Source organism: Ambystoma mexicanum, chromosome 1q (genome assembly GCF_040938575.1).
Source record: "Ambystoma mexicanum isolate Mex_15411 chromosome 1q, UKY_AmexF1_1, whole genome shotgun sequence".
Taxonomy (NCBI): domain Eukaryota; kingdom Metazoa; phylum Chordata; class Amphibia; order Caudata; family Ambystomatidae; genus Ambystoma; species Ambystoma mexicanum.
In genome coordinates, this window is record NC_090922.1 from 680,186,656 (window position 1) to 680,208,899 (window position 22,244).

Below are 22,244 nucleotides of genomic sequence, written 5' to 3' on the forward strand. Positions count from 1 at the left end.
CACAATGAACAGAGACATGACAACATAGGGGAGTAGTTGAGACCACAACGTGCATGAAAGGTTAGAACTGTGAAGAAGGTATAGATCCTAATGGGATGGAGAACCAGATGCATCCGCTTCACATAGCAGGCCCTACAAGAAAATAAGGACAGAGATAGTAACGTTTTATGTGATACCACAGACAGATGGCATTATAATGGAAGTGGTAAAATAGGTGTTCCAAAAGAGAAACAAGTGCCCACGGAAAAGGTTCATCCTGTACCCCTCCACCCAACCCCCAATTTATGGTCACAAGGATGGAACAGTGACAGCACACCAGGATAGCCCATGGGACAAAGCGGTGTAGATATCATTAGCCTGTATACAGGTTGTGGTTGTGGGTCCTTGAAGAATAATCATCACAGTATGGTTCATCTAACAACCCATAACTCTGCAAAGAATATATTGGTGTGCAAAACAAGTAAGAAATACACCCAAAAAACTCACACCTCTATTCACCCCTCTTAAACTATACACAAATAACAATCATTACTAGACAGATAAACAAACTGCGAGTTGCGCACTTGGTTTTTTATAGTATGTGGTATAAATATCATTAAACATAACATAGTACTGTGTCAATTCTTTTGGTCAAATCTCACATTTGCACGTTGCTGAATTAGTCATTATGCATACAGCCCACATGCTGTTTTTAATCGCAGAAATATTATGCATAGAAATTGAAACAAAATGTTCATGTGTCGACTTTCATTATAGTAAATGTTATTGTTTTTTGTGGGTATTCGACACATTGTGTCCTTCAAACAGTTGCTTACTTTCTCTCAAGTCCAAATAACAATAGTAGCCTATTGTTTGGTGATTGAAGCCAGAGACAGGTAGGTTTCAATTTTGCGAAAGAATGCTGCAAAAAAGAAAAAAAAAATGGACAAGACGCTGCCTTGGGCAAGTGGTTCGGAAAACCAAGGACAAACAGCTATGTAAAATATATTTTGTGACAGGAACGTAAGAACAATCCAGAAAATGTTGTGTTGCTGTTACCTCTGGGGATGTATCATCTCTGTAAGAACATTGAATAATCAAAGCCCCACCTCTCCCTCGTCCAGCACTGTTTCATGGCAGAAGGCATAACCCTACTCCTAGTGTGCTATATACCAACCACTCATCATTACTATGTCCCTGTTCCGTTCTTGAATCATTTGTCTGCTACTTACACTTCTGGCATATTTTGAAAGGGTCTTACTATAATTCACATATGTCCATTCATGCTCCCTTGTGCACCTAAAGCAGCCCTCTCAACCGTCATGCGAGACAGGGTGACATTGCGTGCTCATACTTAATAGGTCTCCAGTGTGTTCATTATCATGTCAAGTCGCCACACGATGCAAGAGGTAAACAATTGTACCACACATTCTACCATAAAATTCTATTTCAAAGTGCCACCGTCTGAAATGGGAACGCAGGTTGCTGAAAAATAATTCAGAAACAGTAAGATACATTGATGCTCTGACTAGGCCGTGTGCCAATCAGCCGTGCTGTTGCATAGGCGATGGAAGGAGGAGCCTATGAGTCTACAAGTGCTGGAGGAGTGTGTTAAGATGGATTTCTAAACTCTGACCTAATGGGCAGAGGTTTAGGAGGACACCCTCGGTTTAGTGAAACAGGGGAACTTTCAAGACAAGTGAGACCAATCCAGATAGCATGGCAGCTGGTCAAGACTAATGGGTCGATTCATGGAACAAATGTGCGCCGAAATTTGTGGCACAAGCAAGCGTGAAAAAGCAAGCGCACGATTCATGGAAGGACTTGCGCGTGTTTTCCCCGGGATGTGCGCCAAATCCACGGATGGCGCACATGGGCACACATGTCACTGCAACATTCTGAACGATTTGCACGATGCGCACAGCGAAAGCACACAACATGTAGCGCACACACCAAAAAGGGGGCGGAACGAGCGGAATGGGGACCAATGAGTGAAAATGAAGGTGTAACTGGGGAAGTACTGCTGGGAAATACACAGAACGCCCACATGAGTGCGTCCAACATGTATTCATGGAATAGAATACGGGAAACCTGTGCACGCCAAAAGACACGCATAGGCGTAAACCCGTCCGCCACACAAAGGCAGACGGAAGCGTCCCCGCACAGTATAAAAGTGCGCGCAAACAACAAACATGTATATACAGCTACGATGAGTGTCCCATTTCTCATAGCACTGATCGTGGGACACCACAGGAGGTGGAGAATAACCAGGCCCTGCATTTGTTTGCCCAGGACCAGCCTTTTTGGAATACCTGATGACGAGGTCTATGGCAGGCACAGGTTTCCACCTCGTATCATCCTAAACTTGGTCACTGAGTGGGAGGATGACTTCACATCACCCACCTTGTGCTCCCAAGCACTGAGCCCCTTGGAATAGGTGCTCAATGTCCTGCATTTTTTGGCCACTGGGTCATTTCAGCGGACAACTGCCATAGTTGGGGGTGTCTCACAGGCCACGCAGTCACGCTGCCTACACCAGGTGTTGGCAATCATGACTGCGCGCCCCTCAGTCCGCAGGCACAGGTACATGCCGAGAACACCCGCAGAAAGGCAGGACATGGTCCAGGACCTTTACAGGGTGTCACACTTCCCCAAAGTGCTCCGTGCCATAGATTGCACCCATGTGGCCCTACGTCCACCTAGGGCCACTGAGCACATATATTGAAACCTCAAGCACTGGCATTCCATCAACGTACAGGTTGTATGCGATGCCCATGGAATCATCACCTCTGTCTATGCAAACTATCCTGGGTCTACCCATGACAGTTTCATATACAGAATGTCCACCCTAAGCCGGGACCTGCAACCTGGGAAGCATGGCGATACATGGCTCATTGGTGTGTACACATGTCTGTACACATGCATGCATGTCACACACAGACAAATACACAAACCCAACTAATGACAACCATTATCACCTCCCCAGGGGACAGTGCCTACCCTCTGAGCAACCACATGATGACGCCAATACGGAACCCCACCAAACCACCCCAGGTATGATACAACGCTGCCCATATTGCAACCACGGGCATAGTGGAGCACACATTCGGAGTACTCAAGTCTCATGATTCCAATCCCTAGTCTGCTCTGGCGGGCAGCTACTAAATGCACCCCCAGTAGTGTGCAGGATCATTGTGGCAGCATGTGTCCTGCACAATGTTGCAACACAGCGGGGCGTACCAGTGGACATTGTGGTGCCCCCACATCCCCAACCACAGACACAGTCACTGCTCATGGGAGGGGAAAGGACATGTGGCGAGGAAGCCCGGACCCAGCTTCTGCCACATATTTCACCTAAACTCCCACCTCTGCGGTGTGCACACAGGCCTGGCACATACCAGGTGACAATCGATGATAACAAAGAGACAGTCAACTGTCACAACCTTACCACCCTGAGAATGTTGCCACGGAAGTGCTACATTGTGTGCATCCTTAGCTACTTAAACATAACCAATCCTGTGTGACCAAAGGGAACACATGCAAGGTGTATATCACACCACCCCCCTGCAAAACAGGCCATGACAATCAGTGGTATGTCACCCAAACCCTCCCAACCTACATCACCCTTGTCGGCCACACCATGACATGGCATGCAACAGCAAAAGAGCAAACCAAAAGCAAAACACATGACCAATTAGATACAAAGTGACACGTGATAAATGGAAAGAGGCCTATGACAATCACACCTGACATGGAATCAGATGAAATGTCTGACCAACAACCTCCCACACATACAAAGTCATACACAAATGCATGCCACCAGCGGTACCATCAACAAAAAGACAGAATGCCTGTTGGCATGCGCATTGGCCAATCCAAATCCGCAAATCCCAAACCTCTGTGCTCTGTGTGTCTCCTGCAGCACACCGCTCAGCACACAGCACAGTGAGGAGCCATTGTGTTGGGGATACACCTTGAGCATCATATAAACAAAAATAACCTACTGATGCATGTACACAATCCCCAAACGGTAAGTGATCATGCGCTGCAGGGATACAGCATGCCAGAGAAGGCAATCTGTGTGCACGTGTGGGCATGGAAGGGTGGTTGTATGTGTGGTGGAGCAATGTGTAAGTGTGTGTGTCAGTAGGGACATGCACTCAATACATGCATGTGAAATCAAGTGACCCTCAGTGTCCTGTACACATCGCATGTGAACATTGGCCATGTGGACACCCCAGTATGTCAAACCACAACAATCCCCTGACACCTGAAAAGTAAACCCAACACAGGAACAGCCATTGAACAGCAGAACACATCATGTACATAGTGCCCCACAATGAGAATGTCAGAGAGTGCCCGACCACTGTAGCCCAAGTGTACTGTCCGAAAACAAAAGGCCCTCCCTCATTTACTCATCAACATGACCTTCAGAAGAACTGTGTCTTGGGTCCATTGGCTTCTTCCTTCTAGTCTACCTGGTTTCAGAATCCCCCTACCCCTTGGTTTCCTTGTTCTACCTTTCATGTAAATAGGGTCCAGCTCCCTCAGAGGCCACCTTGACTGGTAAAAATACCAAATCGCAGAGAACTCCAAGGAGCCAAACCCCCAAACCAGGGAAAAAGCCTGTAGCCACCAAAAAACTCTGGAAGAGTCTCCAGTAGATGACTTGAAGTCACTGAATATGGCCAAGCACATGTCCAAGCAGAATGATAGAATAACTACCAAGGTAGCACAGTTGAACAATGGTTTAACAGGATGGGTAGCAATTTCAGTACACAATAATCAATGAGGATGCAAAAACTGATGGGTAGTGTCACAGCTCCGGTCTCCAGGTGCAGGAGTGGCACGAACCAACCACCTCCTCTGTGGTCTGGGCGCCTGCAAGGTAAAACTTACACAGGCCTCCAAGACCCCGGTGGGGGAAAGAGGGTTAGGGATCCGTTGGTTGGATAGGCATTGTTATTTATGATAACTGGAAAGAGGGTCAGGAGAGGGGAGGTGGATGGGCAAAGGAAAGTAGGCAAAAGACAAAATACAACAATTAACAATTACACATACTCAATCAGAGAAACCATGTTCTTGATGCACATTGTACAAAATGGCACAAAGGTGAGCCAAAGAGACACTGATCTCAGGGGTGAGTGCTGGCCTCCTGCCCACACACTCTCAGGTCCGGTAACAGGAGCAGTTCAATGCTGCAAAGAGAGCGTGAGTTACTATTCTGTGTGTGTTTTCCCCACACACACATAACACCATTCATGTCTCGAATTTAATGACTCCTCCCCAAACAAGCGCTCTTGCCTGCTGCTTCATTCGTATACTTTTGCTTGCCCCCGTGATGGTTCATACACTGTTAATGCGGTAAGGAAGCCGCATGTGGACCCGCGTTAAATGGAAGACCATGTGTTAAGAATCACACAGGATAGAATGGGCCTTGGGTGAGCTGCTAGCCGTGTGTGGCGAGGTGCGACTTCAGTACAAGTCACATTCTGCCTGCCGCGGATTTGTATAGGTAGCGCATGTGGCAAATTGCATATGCTAATGATATGCTCTGCACTTCAGTATGTGCATCGATAGGTGCCCCCCTTGCGCTGTATTAATTTGTGGCTAGGAACGCTACTGCACTTATAACTTAGCTTCTGTGGAGCAGGGGGGCCTCGAGGATATGGGCAACGCCCCCTGCGTGTGCCCCTGACAACTTGGAAAGCTTCTTGGCATTTTCTCCTCAGCACGGCTTAGCTGTACTGTGCACATCTTCCCCAACACCTGGCTAAGCTCCCCAGCACTGGAGCAACTTAGCTTGCATGTGTGAGGGGCTTGGAGGAAGGTCGGCTGGGGCATGGCCCCTCATGCTGCTCACCTTGCTCGGAGCTCCTGGAAACACGTCTGCTTCTGTCGGACGTCTGAGCACAAGCCCTGTGCTTCTGCTCGCGGGCGCATGCGCACGTGTGCCCCACCCAACGTGGCCAGGGTTTTGTAGTTCTTGGCCCAGTGACTGCTGGGAAAGGTAGTATGGAGGCTCCTTTTCCTGCAGAAAGGGCATAAAAGCCTTTAATATGGCCGGAAAGGTTTCTTTGTGTGTGTGTGTCTTTATGCTGCTTGTTACTGGGCCATGTCTAAGACCTACATCTGACCTCCTCCCACACAACCCCAGGTTCTGTACCCTGACAGGTAGAGCTGGAACTTGAGTAGAAAATAACCAAGGAGGCTGGCACAACTGGATGGTTGAGCTGAAACCCAATCAATCCTTGATAGCGTGAACAAAGAAAGGCAGACACAGCACAAGTCTGGAACGGAAAAAGCTGACAGCAAGTTAAGAGCCACAACAGTTGAATAGCATTGGTAAAAGCCAACAGTCAACATAAAGTCATGGATGTAATAGATGAAAGACAGGAAGAGCGACAGAGAGATGCTGTTGAAGAGAAGTGTACTGAGGCAAACCGAGGCAGTGTAAGAGTACGTGGAAATAACTGCCCGAGAGACGGGCGGACAGATCTGCAACAAGGACAGTAGCAGGAAGAAGAACAGGGACTAAAGGCACCAGAGTGTGAAAAACAAGTAAAAGAGCCGTAGTCCAGTAGGAAAACTGCGCCGTCAGGCAGCATCAAAGTCCAAGATGGAAGACAGACACAACGCGGTGTCCAATCGGAACGGAGCATGGTACTAGTATAGGCGGACATCTCAGGTGAAGACTGGACCATGAGTTGTGCCTCTTGGGTCACATTCCTAATGCATCCTCCTTTGCCACAATCCTCAGAGGCTGAACTCAAAACATACCAACTTGACATTGTCACCACCCGGCCCCCTCCTACCATCAGTGTGACTTCGACAGCTAAAAGGTGCAAGCTACCGTCTACAGTATGAAGTGCATCAAACACGTATACAGGCAAGAAATGAACATACATCACAATCAACATCAATGAATGGACAGTTCAATAATGTACTCACCAAAATTGATTGCAGACATGCCGTGGAGAAAACATCCATAATCCCCACTAGGGGTGTTAACACAAGTAGTACAGCAGCAGACAGGCCACAGATATGACGAAAGTCCAATGCCCTTGTGTAAATGGTTGTCACAACAAACCATCCATGCGAGCCCATGGATAGGGGAAGCAGAAGTGTCATATGTGTCAGAACCCCAAACAGCAAACAAATACAGGAGACAAGCTTGGATGGGCCCAGCTGGAACAGACAATGGATGCTTTCAAAAGCCACAAAGCACCACACCGTCACATGAATGCACAATAGACAAACAATATTAAACTAATTTAACTAATTAAACTAAAATATGAAAAATGGCCACATACGACCCAGAGGGGAGGCACCTAGGAGGGAGTAGGTACACAGTGCCACTCAAAACCCACATGCGAGGATGTTCAGATAAAAAAAACTCCATGGGCTCAACGCCTGCACGGCCCAACCTGTGTGGGAGATAAGTTGTCGCCCTGGTCACCCTCTGGGTGGAATGCAGAAGGTGGACGTGGCACAGTACCCTGATCACGCCTAGGCACAGCTTGCCCCTCGTCGGCAGCAAGTCTGCGGGACTGGTAAGCCTGGTCCTGTGCGGCAATGACACGTAGGTCAGCATGCAGCACCTCACGTCGTACGCGTGCTTCCTTTTGCAAGGTAGCACGTGTAACATGGAGTTCTTCCTGCATGGACTCGCATGACATCTGGAGCACCTCCCGGCATGCACGTAGCTCAGCCGAGATGGTATTCTCAAGCTGCTCCAACCTCTCCTCTGTCTGCTGCCTTTGGGACATGTTGAGCACACCCAGAGTAGATTTGAGGGATTCATGGTCATCCCTCAGGGCCTCCCTGTGTGCCTCTGCGTGAGCAGCAAGTGCTTGACGCAGAGACACCATTTCAGCCCGGCATGCCCTGTCTGAGGCTGCCATGCCCAGTCTGAATGAGCGGACCATGGACTGTGCTGCCCGCTGCTGGAGCACCACCTGCCTACCAGGAGGGAGCACGGATTGGGCCACATGTTCCATGCTCTGAGCGATCTTATCAATTGCTGCCCCCTGTTGTTCTGAATTGGCACACATGGATTGCTCCCACTCAGTATACCCCGGTGGCGCACGGCCACCGGATTGCCGGGCTTGACACCCGCAGGGCCCAAGGAGCTGTGGTCCTCGCTGAGTTGGTTCCGCCCACGGCTGCAGGACTACATCCTTCCGTTGACGTGACGCCCGACGCACATCATCAACTTGTGTGGAGTGTGAGCGTGCGTCCCAATCCACCACAGGTGGAGGTTCCAACACCTTCTGGCCCCTCAGTGCAGGTGTCGCGGACAGAAGATCGTCCACATCAGAATCACTCACTGTCGACGAATGGACATGATGCACATCCAATTGAACATTGTTGTCAGAGTGATCATCCGAGCTAGACTCATTGCCAGCCCTGGACACGATGGTCTGGAGCACAAGTGGGTTCTCGTGGCCTACCACCCCACAACCCCAACTTGTGCCAGTTGCTGATGTAAGCAACCCCGTGTCAGGATTGACATCACCATCCTCTGGCTCCATTGCTTCATCATCTGTAATGTGGAAAAAACTAACATGAGTACATATGTCAGAAGCACATAACCCACACACACATAGACTTCACATCGATAGCCAACACATGAAGCAGACATGTCAAACACAAATGAAATTCCAGTATGCATCCAGTGGCATTGATATGCAAGCACATCCCAAAAGCAGAAATGGATGTGTGTAAATAGCAAAGCCTACACATGTACAGAATGTAGTATATCACCTCTATCACACACCACCTCTGTCAGGCACATGTCACAGGCAGAAATGACAGATGGCAAAAAAGAGATGGCACATCCCATAAGCATGTCTGAACTGCAAAATAGCCACAGCTGCAAGTGAATCCAAACACACCATGACACACGTAATATGCATGTACACATGCATCACTAAACCATCATCACCAATATAGCTTCATCCATTTGCAGCTTGGCCCGTACCGGGCGTCATGGGCCATGTAGACATAGTGAATGTGCCGAGCAAAGCGAGGGCCTGCAACCAGGCATGAGGGACCATAACGTCCAGTACGGTCTGAGCTGCCGGCCATGAAGCCTCCAGAACACCCCTCAGGGCCTGATTGAGCACATTGTGCATTGATTGTGCCCTAAAACATTATTCAGTGTGTCAAATCATCACAGCCAGGCCCCATCAGATTATTTAAGTGGGCATGGGCGTACACATACTGCACCAGAGTGCACCTTCAGGATTGTGCCAGTTGAACATAAAGGGCAGAATTCTGAAATCGCAGCACATTAACGTTAATCAACTACATTTTAGTAATTCAACAAAAAAGGTGCAGAGAACACATGTGTAAATGAACACCTGCACCTACACATAAGTGAGTAGCTGCAATTTTGCACTACACAACGTTGAAGCTGCTTGCATATGTACATGTGAAAGTGTTCAAGAACACCTGTGTCCATATACACCCCTATGGTGATTATGAACAGCAAAGAAAGCAGCTGCAATGCTGCTTGCTTCGATGTATGTGAAAGTGTACACATACACATGTGAAGGCAGATCCACAGTCATTACAACCCGATTGGCAGGCTTTAATCAATCTGTGGCGTATACCATTTGGTATAGACCACAGATTGACCAATCAACTTTGCTAAACACCCACTAGGGTGTTCCAATACTGAGTACATGTGTCACTGGATCTACGGCCTATACCAGTTTGTATAGGCCGCAGATTGACCAATCAACTTTGTTAAACACCCACTAGGGTGTTCCAATACTGAGTACATGTGTCACAGGATGCCCGTGCCTTTCATGACAGTGAAGGGATGACAATCTGACCATGCATGCCAGGTCACTTTGACATTGCAGCAGTGAGTAGGCATGTAGAAGGTGTAACATGGCTCAGAAGTGGGTTGGTGCAGTGCAGAACATGCGTACGTTACCGACGATCTACATCAACAAGTACATTATGATGTCAATCAATAAAAATGAAGGCAGTGTAAGGGCAAGTTCAGGCATCACGTGCAATGTGCATGCAATGGGTTGCATGGCTACAGGCAACCCTCCCCCCTTAGTGAAAATTCAGGGAGGCATTGCATGGCAGTGAAATGTTGACCAGAGAACTGTGTATTGGCAGACAGTGTGGACTAGCTGAAAAACAATGGTCTGGAGGGTTGCCCAGAGCTTTGCCCCTGGGTATGATTAATTCAAAACCTTTCAGCCATCACCATTCTGTTTTACTAAAGTCAACCCGAGTGGGACGGGTATGCCCAGACGTGGGTCCCAAGTCTGCCGGGCATAGAGACCCAAGCTACTCCTCACGGATGACGCCCAACAAGGCTGAAACATGTCTGGGGATGCTTGTGGTCTCGTGCAGAAGGGATGTGACCTAGCAGTTCGGGCTGGACTGCCCCTTTTGGGGTAGGACCAAGCCTGATTTGCATATGGTTTTTCCCCTTCTGTAATGGCTTGGCAGGCTGAAAAACGATGGTCTGAAGGGTTGCCCAGAGCTTTGCCCATGGTTATGATTCATTCAAAACCTTCCAGCCATCACATTTCTGTTTTATTAGCATCAATTGCATCATCTGAGTCAACTGATAACACAACAGATGAACATGGGACAGTAAGCAGGACACATGATGAACCCACAGTACACCCATTTGTGCAGAAGGCACTGCACCAGTTGAACAGAGTCAGGGGGCCTGAAACACGGTGAGTCCTGTTCCCCACACAGACCATGACACCCTAAACATGTGCGTGATGCAGGACTGAGCCAGAGTGGGCATGGAATGGATGATCAAATGCCATTAAATGTATGTCATCCTGGACACGTACTACAATGATCATCCTGCCAAGGACACATTGGGGCATGCATGGAATGCACAAGGAGCATGAATGGGCACTCATGTCCCTGGGGAGCATCTGCCATCTACACAGTCCGAGTGAGACACCCTGCATCAAGGACAAAGGATGTACCCCACAGTATGTGTCTGGCAGGTTGGCAGGGGGAAGAGTGCATGTACACAGGGGCGTTGAACAGGCCATTGCAGTAGTCCAACATGATACCCACCAGTGCCATGGTGAAATTGGGGTTCAGGGGGGTGGAGGGGCAAGGGAGCATGCCTACGTGGAGTGCCGCATTCAGGTAGAACACAGATGCACGTCAGTCATGCGATGACATAGTCCGAGTGCTGAGTGGAAAGACCCCAGGCTACATGCAGAATGGCCAGTGAGTTGGAACATGGACCAGAGGGGCAGCCAGGTGACTAGCATGTGATTAGGGTGCAAGTGTGGTGATGAGGACAGTCCCCGTCTGCTCTACATGTCCAGCATGCTGCACAGCAGGCACGCATCAGTGAAGCATTGCATGACTTGCACATGAGGACCATGTACACATAACATGTAATGGCAGTCAAGCACAACACATCACACAAGCAAACCACACATGGGCTGGACAAACACGCAACAACACTCACTGGACGGGGCATCAAAATCCAGCATCTCTCCGACTCCTTCGCACAATTCTGCCGGTATGAACTCTGCAGAGATCCACTCGTGCAAAGTGAGATCTTCCTCCTCAGATGGTGGCCCACTGCCAGTCACCAGAGTCATGCCATAATTGGAGGCACGCTTTAGCTTAACACATCGTCGGAGGTCATCCCAATGCTTTTTGCACTCCTGAGCTGTGCGCACCTCATGTCCGAATGCACTGACAAACTCTGCAACATGCTTCCAGTGGTACAAACGTCGTAGTGTGAAAATTTGGGCCCACTAGCGTATCACGGTCGTGTCCCGACACATAGCCCTCAAGGAAGTTCAGTTCCTGATTTCAGAAATGCTTCTTCCTCAATGCGCCGGAGGCCGGAGCCGTGTCCGGGGTCCCAACCTCTTGTGCAGGTGCAACCTTCCTCCTCTTGGGCAGTGATGCGGACCCTGACTGGCAAATGCCGCCCTGATCAGTAGGGGCAGTGGCGCTGGTGGATTGAACTGAGGGTGTGGCAGGTGGAACTAGGACGGAAGCCCTGACTTGTGTCAATGGCTGCTGGGTGCCCTTGACTGGACCCTGCCCAGCAACATCCGCTGTGCCAAGGCCATTGACCAAGACTGTCCTGGATGGCAGACTCACAGCCGGGGTGGTGTCGGCTGCATCTGCGCATGCAGTTGCCAACACCCGACTGCCCGGGGCAGCAGATCACAATACTGCCCCAGGGACATGTGCCTCAGTCAGGGCAGCCCTGTGTGCACTTACCGTGTGCTTCCTGACCACCTGGAAATCATCCTGGGACTTTAACTGCAGTTAAACTGTGCACGCAACCCCCGGTAGCCCACGTGTGTGGAATTAACCTCTAGCAGTACGTGGTGGCACGAAAAACATGTACGTGTGGGGCACACAAGCTACTATGACCTCGAAAATGGGTAAGCGATACACAGGGGGACCTGCAGTGGGAAAAATAGCATGCGTGGCTCACCGTCTGACTAGCGTGGTAATGAAAAGCACGTGCAGGCAAGATCTCTGCCAAAAGAAAAGAATACGTCCTTGATCCGCTGTGAAGTAGTGATGGCGCGTGAAACAACCAGAAGTAGCAACACACGTGTCAGTCTCCACGAAAAGCACATACAGCGAACTGCTGGGCCCCGCTCACCTTTAATCCATGCTGAGGAAAATGCCCAAGCGCGTCACGTCACTTACGCGCTTAGGCCCTTCCTCGAATTTCACGCATTTACATGCGAATGTGCTGTGTTTTCACATGCTGAATCACTATGCACCTGTGCCAAGGGAAACGCCCACGCCTGTTACGTCACATATGCGCTTACGCACTAAGGGCCTTTCCTAGACAACACATGGAATACCACGCTCCTGTCCAGAAGGCCATTTTCCTGCCCCCCAGAGCCCTGAGCCGACTCCCACCAGCCATCTGCTGCTGCCTGCCTGCCTGCTGGCCATGTGCCCTGCTATTTGGTGCCACACCAGGACCCAGTTGCCAACCCACACCTACCTCAGGGTTGCAATGTCAGGGGAAACACCATCTGAGACCACTCGCAACCCAGACAGCCAGAAAGGCAGAGGGCTGCCAGCTTCACAGCAGGAGTGGTTGGCATCCTGGTGGAGCAAGTTCTGGTGCATTATGATGCCCTCTTCAGAAGAACATGCGCCAACAAGGATGGATGGGAGAGGTGCTGGACGGACATCGTGGTTGTCATCAATGTGGAGGGGGTGGTAACCCACGTCCTACCACACGTCTGTAAGCGCTGGGAGGACTTCTGGTCCAGGACCCTCATTAAGGCCCGGCGCCTCTTGGAAGAGGCAGATGCAGTGAGGTGCCGGGTCCACCTTACCACCGACGACATGAGGGTCCTGGAACGCATTAACCCAGCGCTTCACCGCCAGGTCCACCAGAAGGAGACCCGCCCGGAGTCGAGTGGTAAGTGTCCATGCGTACTTATTGGACACAGTGCATGTTGAGGTGTGCCAGGAGTGTGCAGCTTGGACATATGTCTTAAAAGGGCCATGTATGGATGTGTATGTGCAGGGACATGACCGTGCTGCATGTGAGTCCAGTCATGTGTGATGCACATCAATGGTCTATGTGTTCCAAAGCATGATGCACAACTGCATGTGGAGATGCACAGCATTTCTGTGTATGTACTATGGAATTGTTGGGGTGTGACACATGGATGCTGGTTCCACCTTCATGTACATGCACGCCATACTTGTGTGTGTGTGTGTTCGACATGTGTGTGACTGTGTTACGCGATGGATGCATGTGACACAGACATGTAGGAACCTGATTGGCAGATGTGACTGAGTTGCCGATGATTGCACTGTGACAGGTGGTGGAGATGTACAGATGCATGTCTGTCTGGTGGCGTGTGTGCATGTGTTCGGCACTCCCCATGTTGCTTGTGATGTCATGCCAACCTTCAGATGTGCATGCTGTTGTGTGTGCATGGATGCTGCTGCTTGCTGCATGATTCATGTTAATTTGTGCATGTGTGTGGGTTCAAATGATATGAGTGTTGGGGAGTGTGATGCCATCTATGAAGTTTGACACTGCCACTCATGTGCAACTGTCATGTGTGTATCTGACCATTGTACAGTGCCCTGATGCCTGTGTTCTGTTTCTTCCTGTCTGCAGCATCGACTGATTAAGAGGGTGGAGACGGTGCTGTGGAACACAACGGTAGGGATCCCACCACCAGCCGGAGACGCAAGGCCCAGCTCCCCTCCCACGTACTGATCTCTTCCGGGAGAGAGGAGTCTGGTGCCGCGTCCATGGCCGCAGCTGCCGAGCGAAGGTCCAAGAGGGGGAGTTTGGAGTTGGACTCCTTGGCAGCAGTAGGGGCAGCTGAGCCCCCACAGGGGCCTATGGAGGAAGATGGCACTGAGTCATCCAGGTTTGTGGGGGGTTCGGTTGAGGAGGAGGCCATGGACGGGCCATGCACAGGGCCTGGAGGGGGGGATTCCACTGGTGCTAGTGGTGCAGTCCAGGGGCAGGGACAGGAGGCAGCACAGGCCGCCGAAGAGGTGCCTCTGTATAATCCTGTCCCCGATCCTGTGACTGCATCATCCGGCACCAGCAGGGGTGCCTCCATCCAGACCCGTTTTCAGGGAGGGGATGCGCATACAACAACTGGTCTTTCTCTCCCTCCGGACGTTGCAATCTATGACCGTATTGAACCTGTCCTAGTTGGGATGGCATTGCGCCAATGTGGTATTCGGGATGACTTGCAGGGTTCTCGTCTGGACAATGCACGTAATTTCGAATACCTCATTAGCCGCATCGACCTACTACGACAGGTCGTCAGCATTGGGCTCATCCATGTGATGAATCTTCTTGCAACCCCCTCCTCAACTGAACCCACTATGCACCAGTCGTCCTCCGTGCCATCTTCCCGCCCAAGTATCACTTGGGCCCCCGTATGGAGCTGCCCCTGAACTAGCAGCCAGGCTGGTAGAGGAGACATCCCTGCCACAGTCGGGAGTCGGAGGTCCTGCTGGGGTGGCCACCCCAACAACTGGACCCCAGCAGGAGGAGGACGTGCAGGCATCAACAGTCAGGGCACATGCAGGCATCATCAAGCCAGGAGGCCGTCGTGGTGCTAGAGGCAGTTGCATTGGAGGCAGCAGCAGGCTCAGCATAGGAGTGATCATGGCTCGGGGACTTCAACATCCCAGGGGCAGGCATTGGCCGGCAGGCAGGAGGACCCTGGATTGGGAGTGTCTTCCGTGTGGTAGCGGTTGGGCCAGCAGATAGATGCGGAGCGGCGGCGGGAAATAGTCAGGGCGGGGAACTCCATGCGCCGGTGTTGAGGCGGGCTGAGTGCCTCGAGGCAACTCGCAGGGGGTTGGAGGAGGCCATGGCTGCATCCCTGCAAGACCTTGGGGCCAGGGAAGAGGCCCGCCTTCGGGATGTTGAAGTGGAGTTCGATGATGCCCTGGCCCGGGACATCAATGAGTGAGCCGTCGCACTAGCCCACCGCCTTTGTACATAGTTATTTAGATTTAGGTTGCATTTGGTTTTTATTTTTTATTTGGAGTACACAGACTTTGCTCCACCATTTGTATATAGTTGTATTTTAGATAGGGTTTTAGGTAGGTTTCCTTTTGTTTTGGGCTCATGGATCCTTCAGACTTTCATTGTAAATATTTCCGGACATGTAAATACTCTTATTTTTATTTCCATCCCATGGAGTAATGGTTTTTTATGATTTTCATTTTTGGATTTGTTCCTATGGACTTTGGCAATGGACCACTTTTCTTTTTTCATGTCTTGGTTTTTCAGTTTTCCTTGGATTTAACTTTCTTATTCTGATTGCATTAATTATTTGTTCATTTGCATGTGTGGTTTTCTTTTGGTCATTTTGTTTTATTTTTAATACATTTCATAATTCTACATGAGTCAGGGCCTGCTGGCAGGTGCCCGTCACTGGGGGTGGGGGACATGAGTCGGGGCCTGCTGGCATGTGCCCGTCACGTGGGGTGGGGGACATGAGTTGGGGCCTGCTGGCACGTTGCCATCACTGGGGGTGGGGTGGGGGGCATGAGTTGGGGCCTGCTGGCAGGTGCCCATCACTGGGGGTGGGGGACATGAGTTGGGGCCTGCGGGCATGCCCAGGGGTGATGGGCTGGCTGCGGGGCATGGACTGGGGTGATGGGCTGCCTGCGGGGCATGCCAAGGAGTGATGGGCTGCCTGTGGTGCATGCCCAGGGGTGTAGGATAGTTCACTGTGGTGTGGACTGCCTGCGAGGCATGGGGAGGGGCACACCCCCGTAGGCAGCCCATCACCCCAGTCCATGCCCCGTAGGCAGCCCATCACCCCTGGGCATGCCCCGCAGGCTGCCCATCACCCCTGGGCATGCCCCGCAGGCAGCCCATCACACCAGTCCATGCCCCGCAGGCAGCCCATCACCCCTGGGCATGCCCCGCAGGCAGCCCATCCACCCTCCTCTTGCCCCACAGGCAGGCCATCCACCCTCCCGATGACCCACAGGCAGCCCATCAACCCTGGGTGTGCCCCGCAGGCAGCCCATCCACCCTCCCCATGCCCCACATGCAGCCCACGCCACAGGGGGGACTTTTTCCACGCAATTTACCTGGCATGAGCATGGTACACGTATTCGGAGGGGTGCGCAGGGAGTTTTACACGCGATTTTGCTGGCACAAGACGGGTACACGTATTTGGAGGGGTGTGCGGGCAGTTTTACATACGATTCCGCTGGCACGAGCAGGGTACGCGTATTCTTAGGGGTGCGCGGGGAGTTTAAAATGTGATTTTGCTGGCGTGAGTGGGGTACGCGTATTCTGAGGGGTGCACGGGGAGTTTTACACATGATTTCGCTGGCGCTAGCGGGGTACGCATATTCCGAGGGGTGCACAGGGAGTTTAACACGTGAATTTGCTAGCACAAGCGGTGTACTCGTATTCCGAGGGGTGCGTGGGGAGTTTTACACGTGATTTTGCTGGCGCGAGCAGGAAGGTACGCATATTCCGAGGGGTGCGCTGGGAGTTTTACATGTGATTTTGCTGGCTCGAGCGGGGTACGCATATTCGGAGGGGTGCGCGGGGAGTTTTACACACGATTTCGCTGGCACGTGAGGGCTGTGTGGCGTTTTTAGCATGTTTTTGTGGTTGGGGGTCTGTATACTGGTCCACTGGCCTTTGCGCCATGTAGGGGATTTGTGCAAAGTTTTTGGCACATGGGGTGGGGTTGGGGGGTAACTGGCACTTCTGCAGGGTCGCTGCGCCACTCTGCACCACAGCGGTTATGGATGTACGTATCCATGAATACGCTGTGCGTCAAAATGGGTTTTGGCGCACGTGGCTGGTGCAAGCTGGCACATGCGCACTCTTTGCGCCAGCTGGGTGTGCCACTTCTGCGCTTGATTCCATGAATTACCCCCTAAGTCTCAGAAGGGGTGAGAGCGATTGGAAGTCCACAATGAGCACACACAACAAACCATAAATTACTCTTAGACAAGTGTAAACTTTAGTTATGCGAAAACAGTGACCACCCACAATACTTTACTATACAGCATATAGACAATATGTTTTATAATTGCGACAAATGAGAAAAACACAGCCACAACCTGTAAAGAGAAGGGTTGGTGAACACACTAGGACAATTCTTCAGAGTCATTCCATAACTTTCTAGTCCAGCTCTAAGAAGAGGGGAGCCTGGTGCTCAACAGTAAGGTTGTAAATAAAAACACACAATCGCCCAGGTAAAGCAAAAGTGGGTCTTCTAGGGAAGGCTGTAGCAAGTCAGGAAAGGGCTTAAGGCGATAAAGAATTGGTTCCCACTATTCAAGTAGGATTTGTCCTTGGTGGCAGAACAGATTTCAAAAGGTGAGAATCGCTAGGGAGTGAAGGCTAACCCAGCCAAGATCAAATACCTTTATGTGATATTCGTGAGTAAAAGTGACTGGTTGTGCCAGGGGGAAACTGGCAATTGGTGCAAGTACTCATCGACCCTCAGCACAGTCCAGACCGAACTTTGCCATTTTAGTCAAGGTCGCGAGTAGCTCTGAATAGTTTTGACTTGGAGGATGGGCCAGGGAACCTGTGGGAATCATGAGGATCTGACCAGCAGTAACAGCAGTAGTTGGGTCATTTCCAGTGAAGGGAAAGCAGTGTAGAAGGGTACAATTTTTACCAGTTTGTGGAACTGGTGGGGGTGCTCCAAAGGTCTGACAGGGACATGGATCCTTTACGGAAGACAGACACCTGCAGGGGAGAGAGTCCTGCCACCCACTCTCAGGTTGGAGAAGTATTTGACTGTCATGGACTAGGAATTAGAGGAGTGTACAGCTGTATGAGGGTACTATTTAGTGAAGGAACGTAGGAGATTGCGTGGTCTCAGGACCAAGAATAGTTTGAGATTGTTGCTGAGGGTCTTGATTTTGATCCATGTAGCCAACTGGAGCCATAGGATAGATCTTATGTCTGCAATGACATGCTTTTTACCCCTTTCCATTGCCATTTCAGCAAACTTATAGTGTCCACCGGATGCACCTCCACTTCATCCATATAAAAAACCTATCCCTTGTTGGAATGACTTATTGCGTCTGATAAGGGGAAGCCATCAGTGCAAGTGCCATGGATTGCATATGGGGTTTGGGTCTAGTAGAGGGTTTGACAGATGCCAAGCCTTAGTGTACCTTTCACAAATTCGAAATATCCAGTTGCATATCAGTCTTTCTCCCACTCAAATGGGCAGTCCAGCACCAAAATGCTCGGGCAATTCTCTTCTGAACAAGAGCGACAGCAGCAAACCTAGACACGTGTCTTCTAGACAGAGCATAAGCAATATAAATGAAGGAAAGATAAAAAATATACAGTAATGCATCATAAACCCAATTATATAGGCATAAATAAATACTTTTAAATTTGAAATTGCAAGTGTAATACCATTGGTTTAGGTCGATTTGACCGAACACAAATGGTCGAAACGACCAAATGTTTTAAAAATGCTACCACCAAAGGATCGAACACCAAAAGTTCGATCCTTTGGTGGTAGCATTGGAAATAAAACGGGGGCTGCGGGTGTGTCCCCTGCATTCCCCCGCTCACTATACTTTATGGTTTAGTGAGCGGGGGCTGCGGGGGACACCCCTGCAGCCGTCCGTGGTAAAAAAAAAAAGAAAAATGAAACGGGGGCTGCAGGGGTGTCCCCTGCTTTGCCCCGCTCACTATACTTTAAGGTATAGTGAGCGGGGATTGCAGGGGACACCCCCACAGCCTTTCGTGTTAAAAAAAAAAAAGAAAAGGACCTTGCAGCGCTGGCTCCCTTTCACAGAAGTGAAAGGGAGCTGGCGCTGCAGGAACCCAGGGTGAAGACAAGGTAAGTGGGGTTTGTGTATATTGGGGGTGTGCGTTGTGTGTGTGTGTGAATGTGTGTTTTTTCAAATTATCGGGCCTGAAATGATCGAAAACAAAGTGTTTGAACTTTTGGTCATTCAAACACTTTCTATTCGGTCATTTCATTTTCGATAATTTGACATTCGGTCAAATCACTTGGATTCAATACCATTAGATTGTTTTTGTACAGATTTTGAAGACAGCTACAAATCATTTAAATATGGAGGACAACCTTTCAACAAGTTCGAATTTTGGAGGACAAGGCTTGTTTGTAATGTTCTGTGGCATTATATGTGTCCTGGGAACAAAATCAGTAGCCATTCCATGAGTATGCATGGCCATCACAGTCAATGTCAGATCTCTCACAAATTCAATCTCCATTTCCTGGTAGATTGGTCACCCATTGTTTGCTTCGTTTTGTAAAGGCCATGAGGTAACAAAGCATCCCGAAAGTTCCTGCAGTTTTCACTTTTTCCCTCCCAATATTTTCGTTGTGCGCAAGTACAGCTAGTCTTGTTCTGGCCTCCATACCGTCTATGCCTAAATGCAACTTTTTGGGCCTGTACTTTAGGCACATATTACAGAACACCTCCAAATCTCCAGTATGACAGAATTTGGTGAGTCCCTTCAGGTGTCTTGAAAGCTTTTTATCGTAGACGATCTTCTCAAGTGCTTTGTGAGGAGGGGAACATGGCACCAACCACTTCTTCTTGCATTCCTGCTCCTTTGATAAAGGTCCATGTGCACATTTGTGGAAATGTTGGTTTTCTCTGCATGTATGTTGGAACAATGGTGCACCAATGAATGCCATTTTTCAAGTAGAATTTCAACAAATCCATCACAAGTTTTGGAGCTCCACCAAAGATGGTTGCTTATAGACTGAGACCACTTTAAAATGTTTTCTGAACCCTTTTTTTTAACCAGCAGCTTTAATTTTTTTATTGATTGATTTGGCAACGTACCATACATCAATGCTGAATGTGTGGAAACTGCCCTCGTATGGCCTTAGCTATTGAAACATGCCTTTCAGTGACTATCAAGTTTATTTGCCTTCCATTGGATACCAGATGTTCAATGGATTTAATGAAACCATGTTTCTCCATGGCCACAGATGATGTAAATTCAGACACCTGCACAGTGACCGAACTCAATTTTTTTTTACATTCCATGGGCCTCATTACGACCCTGGCGCTAAGTGGTTAACAGCGCTGTAAAAGGCTGTGGCACCGTTAACCACTTAGTGCCTTACTACGAGGTCCCTTTGCGGGACCCGACCTTAACGGCTGGTGTGGACCAGCCGTAAATTAGGGACCCGCAAATGGACCTCGCAGGCAATTACGGTACCGCAATTTGCGGTACCGTAATTGCCGCCTTCCCCATTCCCATTGAGCCCTGAGGGGCAAAAATGGGAATGGGGAAGGGCCATGGTGAAATGGGGAAATACCGCCCCGCCAACCTTGGAATGGGGTGGTATTTCCCCATTTCACCATGGCGGACTCGTTACAACACCGGCACCAACCATGGTACTAATAGCGCCATGGTTTAGCGCCAGTGTTGTAATGAGAGCCCATGTCTTGAAAGTGGTAAGTGCAGTACTTAGCATGAACGTTGCATACTTCTTGGGGTCCCCTGCAAATCGTTCAGGTGGAGCTAAAGGAACTGCTCCAGGAAGGGTTATTTGTACTGGATTGGTAGAACTTGGTATAGGTGCTGGTGGAATGTTACCAGGCAATGGGTCTGTCCTGCCTGTGATTGGAGCAATTGTCTACTTATTTCATCAGTACGATCCTTAGTAACAATCCAATACCTTCTAAGAGCATTGGTTTCTTGCCTGGCTGAATGTACTTCAGTGCGTAATTGTCCCAACAACTGAACTAACTGGTCAGTCTCTGAAGTCTCCATGACGCCCAGGTGAATAATATTATTGAGGCTTTGCGTTCTGTTACGCTCACCTGGTATCCACGGGGACATTGATTTGCCCTCTCAAACCCTCTCCTGGTCCCTTGGTAAGGCTTCTGGTTAAACATGGGAATTTTGGGTCAACGCTTTTTTGTTTACTTTAATTGTTCGTACATATTGTCGGTAAAGTGAAAGCTGCAGACGCAGAATCGATTGGCACTCGTGTCTCCTAAAACTCCTCTACAATCTTGTCCACTGGAAGACGCAATTTGTAATCCATCTTCTTATTAAATCAATATCCTTTAGTGATATATGCAGGACTGTGCTCAGAATTTTGACATGGCTCAAAGAAGGGCAACCGAAAATGATACATGAAGGCATTCTTGAAAAGTCTGTAAGATCTGTATTAAAAGTATAATTAATTAATACAAATAATAATGTATGAATGTCAATAAAGCAAGTTTAACACAGCTCTGTCTGTAAAGTTTGTTTTAAATAACGAAAGAATACCTGTGTAACCTAGCCGAATTACCACAGCGATCACTAGCTTTCAGAATTGATTGTTATACTGCAAATTGCAATGTATTACTCTTCCATTGAATGAACTTTCAAGCACCAAAAGAAAACATGGACCGACATTTTTTTAATTCTGTTGCAATGCACTGTGATAAAATGTGCTATTTAGCGAGATCAAAATACATCAAAAATTAGATAATGGTGAAGTCTTTGAAATAAATGAAAATTAGGATACTCTGTACATTAGATGGAAATTGATAGAAACTTTCAGAGCAGTGATCTATGAACATAGATAACCAAATAGGTGACCTACCCATACTCAGACAACCAAATGAGCTGATTCAGCAATTCCGGGGAACAAGTAGCCTTAGAACAGTTATCCCGGGGACAGGTAGCTTGATGACGATATACCTTGCAGATTGCAGAGATGTTCTCCTGGTAAATGTCAAGGTGTTTATAAAGCGTTAATGCCAATTTTTTCACATCT